Here is a 12,994-nt window from a genome sequence, read left to right as displayed (position 1 = left end):
CATCAGGTGCTGCGCGGACCTCCTCCACTGTCAACTGAAAAGCTCTCCGGCGAGCCTTCGGTGTCTCGACCTTCGCTGGTCGACTATCAGTAGCTCGTAAAGCAGCAGGAGCGGAACCCTGGGCTGATCCCTGAATGAGCTGAGGGCACTCGGCCTTCCGATGGCCAGTCTGGTTGCAGTGAAAGCAAACTGCAAACCCCTTGGGGCAATGCTTCGCTAGATGCCCCTCCTTGCCACATTTGTAGCAAATCCCTGTCCGGCATGATCCCTCGTGACTATTGCCGCACTTGCCACAAGTGCGGCCCTTCTGGCCCGCAACCCTCGTATCAGCGGGCTTTGCCCGCTTCGTCGCCGGCTGCGACTGCACTGGCCACCGGTCCCTCCCCTGAGACTCTCCCTCCTCCCTAGCCTGCAACTCTAGATCAATCTCCCTCTGCCTGGAATTGGTATAAAGCTCAGCCAATGTCCGGTATGACGAGTTCACCACGAAATCTCGTATATCCCTCTTCAGTATGCTCAGATATCGGCTCACACGTTCCTACTCAGTAGACACGTGCTCAGGACAAAACAACGCCCTCTCATGGAACATCCTCGTGATCTCGGTCACAGTTTCTGTCTTCTGCTTGAGAGACAGAAACTCCTGGGCTAACCGTTCCCTCTCCACCGAGGGAACATACTCATCTCGGAACAACTGTGTAAACCTCTCCCATGTCACTGCAGCATGATCTGCAGGAGTAAAGCTGGCAGTCACAAACTTCCACCAGTCCTTCGCTCCCAAGCGAAGCTGGTTCAGCGCGAACCGCACCCTCAGGTGCTCTGGGCATGAACACGTGTAAAAACACCCCTCAATGCCGGAGATCCATCTCATAGCAGCAATCGGATCTTATGTCCCATCAAACTCTGGTGGCTTCGTGTTGCTGAACTCCCGAAACAACAATGAGTCACCCCTCTGTGGTCTCGAAGCAGCTAGGGCTGCGGTGGCTGCGGCAGCAGCAGCCTCAGTAACAGCAGCATAGCGCTCATCGAAGGTCTCAATCAACGTGGTCTTAATAGACGCGAACATCTCTGGGATGGCCTCTCAGATAGCTGCTCCCACCTCAGCATGGATGATCCTACGGATCTCCTCGTCACTGGTACCACTGGTGCCCTCGGGGTTGTGGCGTGTACCTACCATAATGTCTCTAAAACACAACATGAAAAATCATCAGAGAATCGTTCGAGCATACTCACACTCGATTTCCCACCCCTACATGCTCCTTAGTATCCCAAGGATTCTTGCTTGGGTTGCATACAGATCCGGTGCTTTTAGTAGTACGGGCCCAAAACTACCTTCCACACCAACCTGTAGTCATCCCAAGTCCTCCTCCTAGGATCCTAATTCATAGTACTCTATCCCTCACATATATCAAGCTACTCTCTCGGTAGGTTCCTCTATGCTCATATAGGTATCTCCCCTAGATCACTCAAACTCTCTCTAAAAGATTCCTGTTATGTCTCCCCTACTCAGTACACACAGAGCAAATAACAGATAAGATCAATCAATAGCATGCCCTAGGCTAAGGCATCATGAATCACACAACTCTAGCTCTAAATTCTTAAGTACCTAGCCTATCCTCTAGCATGCAGCTCTAATATCTCATAAATATCTCATAATACAAACAAGTAATGGTATTTTGGGAATCACAGTTCGGGCTCTGGCGGATTGTACACACTGCTCCATCTCATTATCTCTTAAAAGCTCTTTCTTGTTTTTAGAAAAATCATTTCTTTTTAGAAAATTTTCCTCAAATCCTCAGTTTGAGTCCAGATATACCCGAGAGTACATCTGAATCCCTCAAACCAATGCTCTGATACCAACTTGTAACACCGTAAATTTTCAGACAAAATTTTCATTTTCAAACCACATAATTCTCAATATCACATTTCAAAACCACAATTTTTCAATTGTCAAAAACACAAATTCATATATTGTTTGATAAAATCCAGGATCCTCAAAAGCATAAACTCCATCTCGTGTGTGTACAATCAAGCCGACGCCTTCCCGCGATCCTAAGAAGTACCTGAAACACATATCACATAACACGGTAAGCACGAAGCTTAGTGAGTTCCCCAAAATACCACACACATCTCATTAGCCTCTCATGGCTATAACTCTAATAAGACCCTCCGGTCAATGTGTCTCAGTGGAACCCTCCGGTCCCACAACTCAGGTGGACTCTCCGGTCCTAACTCAGTAAAGCTCAGAATAATACACAACATAAATCACAAAGACATAATGCAGGATATCACAATACTCAATAATAGCATACAAGACCCTCCGGTCTCACAAATTACCACTCAAGGTAAGTATAGTGAGAAGACTCACCTCGTAAGCAAGCAAATAAATCTCATACACGAATCACCGATCTAGCCTCCGCCTAACACATATGATAATTATCTCTAATTAACACTTAAATCACAACTCTAAATAAACCAAACTATTTTCTCTCTTTAATCTCTTGGAATGGGTAAAAGACCATTTTACCCCTCCATGGTCTCCATATTCTCTGACTTGACTAAACCCTAAAGTCAATAGAAGTCAACACTCGAGTCAACAGTCCATGTTGACCGGACTCGTCGAGTGCATCTATGTGACTCGTCGAGTCCCCTTGTTTCCTCAGAAGTGTCGCGAAAGTCCAACTTAACTCGTCGAGTTGTCTCATCAACTTGCCGAGTCACACGTGTCCAGACTCGTCGGGGAAAACCCTAACCGACTCGTCGAGTCAGTTCACCGACTCGTCGAGTCCCTTCAGACCATTTCCTCATTCAGACTCCTTAAGACAGAGTTATGACCCCAAACTCTAGATCTAGCCTCCCAAGGTTGAGATACCACGTAAAGCTGCAAGCTTTACGTCCATGCATGTCACTTAGGGCTTGAAATGCCAAAACCACTTCTATTTAGGGTCCTAAGCAATAAAACTCTCCTGTAACTTGATAAAGCTTGGACCTTTGGGCTTAAGGGACCTCACAAGGTCCAGATCTGAAGTCTCAATCTCTTGACAAGCTCAAAATGTTCAAAGTCTCAAGGGAAGATGGAAAAAGCCCTAAAACTCCATGAAAGTGAGATCTAATCGAAATAATGAACAAGGTGGAGACTTTTTACCTTCAATAGAAGCTATAGATGAAATAACACCAGATCCAACAATCCATTCTCGTTCCTTTCTTTGATACTCTTTTCTTCTCTTCAAATAGTGCACTAAAATGCCCAAGGATTAGCGCTCTTTCTCTCTTAGCTCAATATAGACGATTAGGGTTTCACACAGGGGAGTAAGGTGGCTGGTGAGGTGGAAATGAGGGCTTAAGGTCCTTTAAATAGGACCAACCCCGGAGATTTAGGGTTTCCTCTCACAGCGCCAACTCGTCGAGTTGGCTCTCCGACTCGTCGAGTTGGTTGTAAAACCCACGCGGCCAAACTTTTCTCTACTCGACGAGTTGGGGCGTCCAACTCGTCGAGTTTCTCAATGAAAATCATGAAAATTATGAAAATATAATACCTGGGGATCGGGATGTTACATGGAGTTTTATGGTGCATATGGACGGATAGAAACAAAAGGATTTTTGAAAAAGCTTCAGTAGTCCCGGCGAATACAGTGGAAAGAATAAAAGCAATAACATTCATCTGGTGCAAATATAGGGGATCATTCAAAAAAATGGACCGAAGAGTTTGGAACTTATGTCCTTTCCTTTGTTTGTAATATTCTCCAATTGTTTTTCTTGTTTTCTTTCCTTCATACTCTCCTTGTAGTGTTTTATATTTTCCTCCTCATCTCCTTGATGTGGATTTTATAATATTCTCCGTTTTCCAAAAAAAAAATTCTAGTAGTCTTCTATTTCCAATGCAGCGTGTTTTATGATGTGGGATATTAAGCAAGGAAAAATTGATGGTCATCCCAAATCAGTAGGATTACAAAATATTAAAATGAAAGGTTGCCTATAAATTTTGTAGTCAACCATGTTTTTTTTTTTGATTTTTTTTTTTGAAACAGCAAATGATATATAAATATATAAATAAATATGAAAGTACAAGATTAGCAAGAAGCTAAATCAAGGCAAGAGAACCAAACGATAGAAACAAAGTATAGTAAAAAACAGAAAAATTAACAGGGAAGATGATTAAAAGGCGAACAATTCCAATCGGCCAAACTTTCACACCCGTGAGGACTCCTGTGACTGCACCACGTGTAGGACATGGAAATAATATTATCGACCACCTTTAAAGGATTAACCATGTTTTTAGTAATTAGGTGTTTTGTGCAGCTTCCTTTTTTCTAATTAAGAACCCCCACGAATTGGCAATCATGCAACAATTTTACTATTATAAGTTACTATTAAATCTTTGAGTTATTAAGTTTGAACTATAGGAGAGCATTTTTTGACAACCTTTGTTTTAAATTCATTGTCTAACGAGATTTTTGTAATTTTTGACTTAATATATGTTGTATACTATTGTATCTATTTTTTATAGTGAGAAATATTTTAAGATATTTAGAAACCGGGTACCCAGTATCGGAACCGGTTCCCGCCGGTTTCAGTTCCGGTTCTAAAAATTGAAAAACCGGTGTAGGCGGTTCCGGTTCCGGTTCCAAGGGATTTGGCTGGATACCCGGTTATGTTCATCCCTACTTGCAACGTTTTCTGAAACCCATTTTCCTGCTTATATACATATACTTATATATACACCAAAATCAAAAATTACAAAACAAACAAATCGAAAAAATAAACGAACAAACAAACAAACAAAACTAAGTGCCAAGACAACCATGATGAAGCCAACAAACTAACTCCTGAGTCGAAGGCCTCAACTTGGGATTCTCATTCAAACAAACACAAGCAATCTCAAGAACCCACAACATCCCCTTGGCATTATCTTTATCAAAAACAAACGAATCAAACACTTCATTCTCCCGTTTCTCCCTCTTCATCTGCATCACAAACGAAATCAAATCTCTACTCCCCTTCGGTTTACACATATCCATCGGTCTTTTCCCAGTCAAAAGCTCCAAAAGAACAACCCCAAAACTATAAACATCTCCTTTGTAAGATGCCACCGACGCCTGACCATATTCAGGAGGAATGTACCCCAAAGTCCCAACCAAATCAGTCGTCACATGAGTATCATATGGTAGTATCAGTCTCGCAAGCCCAAAATCAGCTAAATGGGCTTCGAAATTCTCATCTAGAAGTATATTGCTTGATTTGATGTCTCGATGAAGGATATGGGGGTCGCAAGATTGGTGTAGATACGCGAGTCCTTTAATTGCGCCTTGTGCGATTCGTAACCGGGTGCCCCAGTTTACTTTTGACCGGCCGTCTGGTTTTTCGTGTAGCCAGTAATCGAGACTTCCGTTTTCCATGAATGAGTAGATCAAGAATTTGTCGTTTTTGTGTTGGCAATAGCCTTGAAGGAGGACAAGATTTGGGTGCTGGGCCCGCGAGAGGGTTTCCACTTCCGCTTGGAATTCGCGATCGACTTGACCAGTGTCGCCGGACAACCGTTTAATGGCGACTTTCCGGCCGTCTGGGAGGGTGGCTTTAAAGACGAGACCAAATCCTCCACATCCGATTATGTTTGCTTGATCGAAACTGTTGGTTGATTTCAAAAGATCGTTGAGGGAAAGATCTTTGTTGTTTTCGTTTGATTTCTGGAAAAGAACGACTAGTCTCGATTCGTGTTCTTCTTTGTTGCTATCGGTTTCATCTTCTTTTTCTGGATCGACTTCTTGTCTGGTTGTTGCGCGAAGAACGATCAAGAACATGAGTAGAAGAATGAATAATGTCCCGATTCCGATTCCGATTGCCATACCTGCAATTGCGCCTTTGCTTTTCCTGGATTTCCTGTTTTGGGATTGTGGAAAGAGTTCGTTTGAATTCTGGCAAGTGTAATCGCATAACTTGTTTCCTTCGAAACTTGAATTTGTAAACGTTGTGAACTGGCCTCCCTTTGGGATCAACCCAGTTAAATCATTGTAAGCGACACTAAATTTGGACAAAAAGGTTAAATTCACCAACGAAGGAGGGATCCATCCTGTCAAATTGTTATACGACAGATCAAGAATTTCAATACTCGTCATCCCTGACAAAGAGCTGGGAATTCCACCGGAGATATTGTTGTGTTTCAGGTCCAAAACAATTAGCCTTTTCAAGTTCCCAAATTCCGGCCAGATTGACCCGGTGAGGTGGTTGTTACTGAGATCAAGAAGAGGCGGGAAGCTCATAATCTGATTATATTGCAACGCGACTGCTCTGTTACTGATGTTGGGTCGCCGGAAAAAAGGGAAATCCGGTGAACCCTCTTCCAGTGAGACTTCCCGGAAACTGAGGCAAGGTAATTGCGTGAGGTTCTTTGGTATCACCCCCGAAAACGAGTTGTTGGATAGATCCAAGTAAAAAAGAGACTGGAAATCACCTAAATAAGATGGAATCGAACCTACCAAATTATTCCACGATAAATCTAACAACTGCAATTGTGTTGAATCTTTTAACCACGTGGGTATGCGGCCGGAAAGTCCACAGTTTGCAATTACGAGAGCTTTGAGTGCTCTGAAACTTAATTTATCATCATCGGCCGGCAATTGTTCACCACGAAAGTTCATGGTTAGAACCAAAACGGTTAGGTTTGGACAGTGTTGAAGGATATTAAGAGTGGTTGAGAGGTTACTGAAACTGCAATTCGAGAGGGAAAGGTAAGATAGTGATCGGAAATTTTTGAAAGTTTCAGGGATTTCACCACGGAATCTGTTTCTAGCGAGATTTATAGCTCTTAAATTCCGGCAAGATGAAAGGTCGTCAGGAATGGAACCGGAAAAGTTGTTGGTGCCAAGATCAAGTGAGGTGAGGTTCGTCATCATGGAACAGTTGAATTCAATGGGACCATTGAAGGAATTGTTTCTTAAATTAAGAAAAGAAATGGCCGGTGAATTTGAGAGTGAAGAAGGTATGCCACCGGAGAAACGATTCGATTGAGCTGAGAAATGAGTCAAGTTTGGAAAATTATGGAAGAAATCCGGTAGATTCCCGGAAAGCTGGTTTGATGAAACATCCAAACGGGTAACATGGCTAGAGGAATTACCGATTCCGGTGATGGAAGTGAAGGAGTTATCTTGAAGATCCAATGCCCCCAATCGAGGTAGATGGAATAAGAACTCCGGAATGGCGCCGGAAAGAAGATTGGAAGCGACACATATATGTTCAAGGAATTTACAGTCCCCGAGTTCGGGTGGGATGCTTCCATTTAACGAATTCACAGCTAATTTAAGCACACGAAGTCCGGTGGACTTAACAAATATACCGGCGGGAATAGAACCATGAAAGCCATTACCAGAGAAGTCTAATTCTTGAAGTGCAGGTAGGTTAATGCTATCAGGGAAAGCTCCATTAAAATCATTACTGCTCAAATCAAGAACTTCCAGATGGGCGAAATGAAAGAGGGAAAGTGGAAGAGGGCCGCTGAGGAAATTACCAGAAAGATTGAGAGTTCTAAGCTGATCTAAATTGGAAATTAGATCAGAAAAAGCACCTGTTAACCTTTTCTTCGGGAGTTCTAATGTAACAATCCTACCGGAATCGGAATTACACTTAATTCCTACCCAATTACAGCAATTGAAGGAGGTTGAGGCGGATGATGATGAATTCGTAGGCCACCATCCATCAATGGCGGAATCTAATTCATTCTTGAAACCCTCTAAAGCTCTTAAATCGTTGGAATTGCATGTTAGGTTCTGTGAAATCACAAGAACCCGAGAAACCCCAAGAAGAATCACAAGTACCCATATCTTCCACAAAACAACCATCCCAGTAAACATAAAATCGAAGCAAAAAAGGTAAACAAGGTTTGAAATTTGGTAAGGCTTCAGGATTCAATTAGAAACCTCATTTGGTAAGGTAAATCGAAATTTCTTGATAGGGGTTCCCTCAGATCAATTGCTTTTTGACTAAAAATTGAAGCACGTACTAGTCAAGACAGCAAAATCCAAAATGATGAACAGGTTGTCGGAGCAAAAGTGAAGATCATAAAGTTAAGGTTATTGAAGAACACTGAATACGTGTTTGGTCCATAAAAGGAGGTGGGTTTTTCTTTTGCTTGTAGATTTTAGGGTTTTATTTTGATTCTAGAGAGAGAAAGCAGTCAAAGCTTTTAGAGAGAGAAAGAGAGGGGGTGGGGAAAGGATTAAGAAGCCGTTGGTGGTGGTGGACTGGTGGTGATAGTGAAAACGCAGGTAATTAATTTAAAAGGGAGCCATGTAGACCCGGGAGATCCTATTATTTCTGGAGAAAAAGAAGGTGAAATATTATTATATATATGATTATTATATGGTATAATATTATTTTCTTAATATTTAAATTGTTTATTTTAACTTAATTTTTGTTGACTATTGACGCTATTTCGTTTACTATTGTGATTTCTAAACATAATAATATGTTTTAGATTATATTCTGATAAAATTCTAGATTTTGTTTGAAAAAATAAACATATTTTAGTAAGAAAGTCTATCATAAGAAGAGAATATTTAGGGTAATATATGTATATATTTCTTTCTAAATCAACATTTAAAGCCTAAATTTCTAAACCATCATATAAAAATTAAATAAATGTTTTGTTTATCAAATATAAACATAATTACTGACATATTTGGTAAAATTAGTTGCTAGCTAAAAATTGTAGTTTTTATTTACATGTGAGTGTTTGATAAAATAATAGTTAGCCTTTAAATATATAAATTTAGTTAAAACATTTTTTAAGACCGGTTAAACATTCAAACACCTACTATTCTACTTGTAAGTTTACATATTTTGTCTCAATGAGACTTATTATGTGATGGGGACCTTTCAATCAACTTTTAATACAGTTCTGTTATAAATTTTTTTTTGTTAGTTAAAAAATAAAAGTTAAAAGTTCTCAAAAACTATAAAAAACACTTTTTGAATTTTTTTTTTTTTAACTGAAACTTTTTTTTTTCGAACTTTTTCTTGAAATCTAAAAATATTCGTACTAAACGCTGTATATATAACGTAACTATATATTTAAAACATACACGCTAGTTTTATCAAATTGATAAGTTAAATTCATTGATATAACGCTTGATTACAATCCTTACAAAACATGTGATACTTTGCAATTAATACCCACCGAATATTCATTAGTTGTATTTTAAAGTTTTAAATTTTAAATGACTAAGCTTTATTTACCTTTTATCCTTTATATACAAAGAGCTAAAATGACATTCAGTAGAAAAATTATCATATTTCCCTTTTATGAATTCTCATAATTTACAACTCTCATGTGGAAATATATAGAGATACAAAGTGTGGAAATATATAGAGATACAAAGTAGAATCTTTAATATGACATTTGCCTTTTTTTTCTTATCTTCTCTCTCTATATTCTAACAAATTTGTGTTCATTTTTTTCTTGTGGTGTCTCTTTTTCTTTCTTTCTTTTCTTAATTGGTTTTTCAATCTAATTTCATATTTCTTTTAAGTTGCCCCATATGTCAACCATCTAATTTTTATTTTCAAACTGCATCACTCTCACACATGTTGATGATTTTAATGGCATCAATCTTTTTAATATAACCAAGATTAAATCTAGACATGTTAAGTTTGGCTTTGGCTATAACCCAAGATTGGAGGTGCAAAATAGACAACCGGATAAGCTAATGTGAACTTTTGAACATGGGCTTCGCGGAAATCGGCCCTAATTGGGTTTGAAGAGGCATTGCCCCTGACGAGGTCCAAGGGTAGATCCTCTGGTGGAGTCAAGGAGGGCTGCACTTACGGGGTGCGGGGCAGGGCCCCGTTTCGAAATACTATCCATATAAGATAATGTGTCCGCTCATTTATTTTCTCACCAGAAAGTCAACCGTCATGTGTCTTTATAATAAAATTCAATCGGTTGGTGTCTTTATAATAGCTAAATTGAGTTGTTACATATCATCTTATTTGTATCATAGCGTAACTCTGCCAAAATATTGTCTCGAAGAAAACAAAATGTACGAAAGCAATGTATTTTTTATGTTTTGGTCTCGAATTTTGTCTGAAATTTAGGTTTTTCTTGGATTATCCAAATTCTGAATTTGTGTAAGTTGTAACCCTAAGCAATTGGGTCAGAATTCAAAAAGTGTTTTCCACAAAAATTGACAAATCGTATTGATATTCAAAACATATTTATCTAAGAACACTCTCTCTCTTTTTCCTTCGCAAATACACATCATCTCATTTATTCGATTTTTAATTTTCTTTTGTTTGTATTGTGACCACACCAAATCACATATTGCAAAGATCAATAAAAATTAAGAAAAAAATAGTCATTTTTCTTATATAGGACAATTTATGCATTAGATAGTTGTACTATACAAATATATAAAACATAAATTGTTGTGTATGACTAAAAATAATTGTATACAAAACATCACCCATTTCCTAATCAATTTTCATTATATTGATCATTTACTTACATTTAACACTTAACACATAGAGCACACAACAATAATTGAACACACTAGTTCCTAACACACTTTGTTGGTACCAACTATCTTTGTTCCCTGATCCGAGAACCACCCCCTTACTCCCCAACTTAGGAATAAGAGATAAGAGTATAAATTACCCCCAGCTTGGGAACAACTTACATTCTATTTATTGTCCACTCTGTTGTGGTAGGGGTATCTGTGGACAATAACACACATAAATAAATAAAGCCCATATAGTAAGGGAGTTAGTATAACTCACCTAATCTGAAGACATTATAAGTATCTTTCGGATGTGGAATATGAAGTAGTCACACTCTGATCAACCTACACATAGTTCTAATAATGTAACATCCTGTTCCTGACATTTCTTATTTCAGGGCCGTGGGCCAGAAGTCGATTGTGTAAAGGCTTTGGGCCTTAAGGAGCTAATGTTTAGACCTTTTGGATGGTATAACATCCCAATTCCCAGGTATGAGATTTATTCCTTAAGCATGTTTTTCCATTGGAACACGGTGTGGTGGAAGCCTCACCATGGCGTGTTGAAGGACTTTTGGTCCGCGCGTTTTTATAGATGAACATGGCGTGTTGGTGAGGGAAACACAACGTTTGGCGGCTGGATGAAAAACCCTAAATTTTAGGGTTTTGCACCCTATTTAATCTCCTTAAGTCCATATGGCTAATCTTTTATCAGCCTCCAAACCCCCATATCGGCCCTTGGGAACCCTAATCATCCTTCCCTCTCATTTGTGAGCTAGCGTGGTATTTTTGGAGCAAAATAAGAAGAAAGTTGGAAGAAGGAAGTAAGGATCTAGCAAGAAAAGCTCTCATATTCACTTTGGCACTCTTCTGGACCTCTGTAAGTGTCCAAGATCCGATTTTTATTCCTCTATGTAGCTATCTTGAGTTTTGTCCCTTTTTCTCCTTATTCTTGGACGTTGCAATGGATGTATCTCATAAAGTTTGCAACTTTATGAATCTCCAGGTCAAGGTAACCTTGTAGTGGCTTGGATCTGGTCATTAGCCAAGTTTTGATGCCATGCATGGAGTTTAGGTCGTATTTTCCCTTTTTGACCCATTTTGGGTTCAAGACATGCATTGGACATGCATGTCTATAAAGCACCAACCTTTGGGATGATTTTGAGGCTAGAATCTCTTCTGGAAAGGTTGGGTTTCAGATCTCAAAGATTTTGTGCTCATTGGTTAAGCCATTGAATCTTCAAGCCTTGTGGATGGGTTTTCGAACTCTTGGAGTAGCCCCAAAGGATAAAGTTGGAAAATTTATCCTTTTTTTTTATAGCATTTGAGTTTAGATCTGAGTCTTGGAGTCCCTGGAATCGAAGGAACAGCTGAATGTATTAAGCTGGGGCAAACACGACGTGTTTGCCTGCCAACACGGCGTGTTGGCTGGGGTTTTCTCGACCATTTGTTTACCATCGAAACACGGCGTATTTGTTAGTACTCACGGCGTGTTAGGTAAACATGGACTGTTGACCTTGACCGTTGACTTCGACTTTGACCATGGTTGAACAAGTTTGACTTTTAAGGGTATTTTGGGTATATTTGGGTTTTGATGGAATGGTCACTTGGTGGATGTAGGTTTTGATTAGAGAGCTGAGATTCGGAGTCGGACCTTATCAGTTTTGTCCAGCTTGTGAGGTGAGTCTTCCTCACTATACTTTCGGGTCGAAGACACCAAGGCCGGCCCATTGGTTTAATAACCTGATATTGTGTATGTTGAGTATGGAGTAGATATGCATGCTAGTTTTGATATGCTAGTTTGCTAGATCTGTAGGACTACCTGTGATACTTCATGTTATCTGAATATGATATTATCTGTTATATGTCGACATATGGTGTGTGTTGGGTTGAGATTTTACTGATCCGTGTTGTAGCCAACAAACCCTAGAGCATACCAGATATGAGCTGAGGGCTAGGAAGGGCATGCCAGACTCATACTAAGGGCTCGTGATCATTCCATATGCGAGCTGAGGGTCAGGTAGGGCATGTTAGACTCGTACTGAGGGTCGGGGAGCAAGCCATACATAAGTTGTGGGCCCAGGGGGCAAGCCAGACTTATGTTGTGGGCTCAAGGGTAATCTATTTTTTTAGCTGTGGAGCCATTACATGCTGTTATTATATTTGTGATGTTTGATATGTATTGGTATTTTGGGGGAGCTCACTAATCTTTGGGCTTACAGCTTTGGATTATGTTTCAGGTACCTCAGAGGATCGTGGGAAGGCGAAGGCATGATTGTGCACATCCTCATGTTTTATTTCATGATTTTGGGATTACTCTGATGTTTAAACTCGTTTTGAAAACTACAATGTAAACAATTTTGATTTTTGGTTGGTTGAAAAAGTTTAAATTTTCATGAATTTTATGAGTGTTAGAAGTTGGAATTAGAGCCTTAGTTTGAGTGAATTGGAGGAACACTCGTGTGAATCCAGTCTCAAACTAAGGAAAAAGATTTTAAAATGATTTTCAAATT

The 12,994-nt window shown here is 39.7% G+C and overlaps 1 pseudogene; it reads right to left on the bottom strand.

Moving 5' to 3' along the window:
* Positions 1-4,670: 4,670 nt before the first annotated feature.
* LOC145104030 (phytosulfokine receptor 1 pseudogene) lies at positions 4,671-8,240 on the bottom strand (annotated as a pseudogene).
* Between the last annotated feature and the right edge of the window lie 4,754 nt (positions 8,241-12,994).

This window comes from Lactuca virosa, chromosome 4 (genome assembly GCF_052849685.1).
Source record: "Lactuca virosa cultivar CGN04683 chromosome 4, Lactuca_virosa_CGN04683_v6, whole genome shotgun sequence".
NCBI classification, from domain to species: Eukaryota; Viridiplantae; Streptophyta; class Magnoliopsida; order Asterales; family Asteraceae; genus Lactuca; species Lactuca virosa.
The sequence above is the reverse complement of the archived record's forward strand: the minus strand, read 5'-3'. Positions and strand labels throughout refer to the sequence as shown.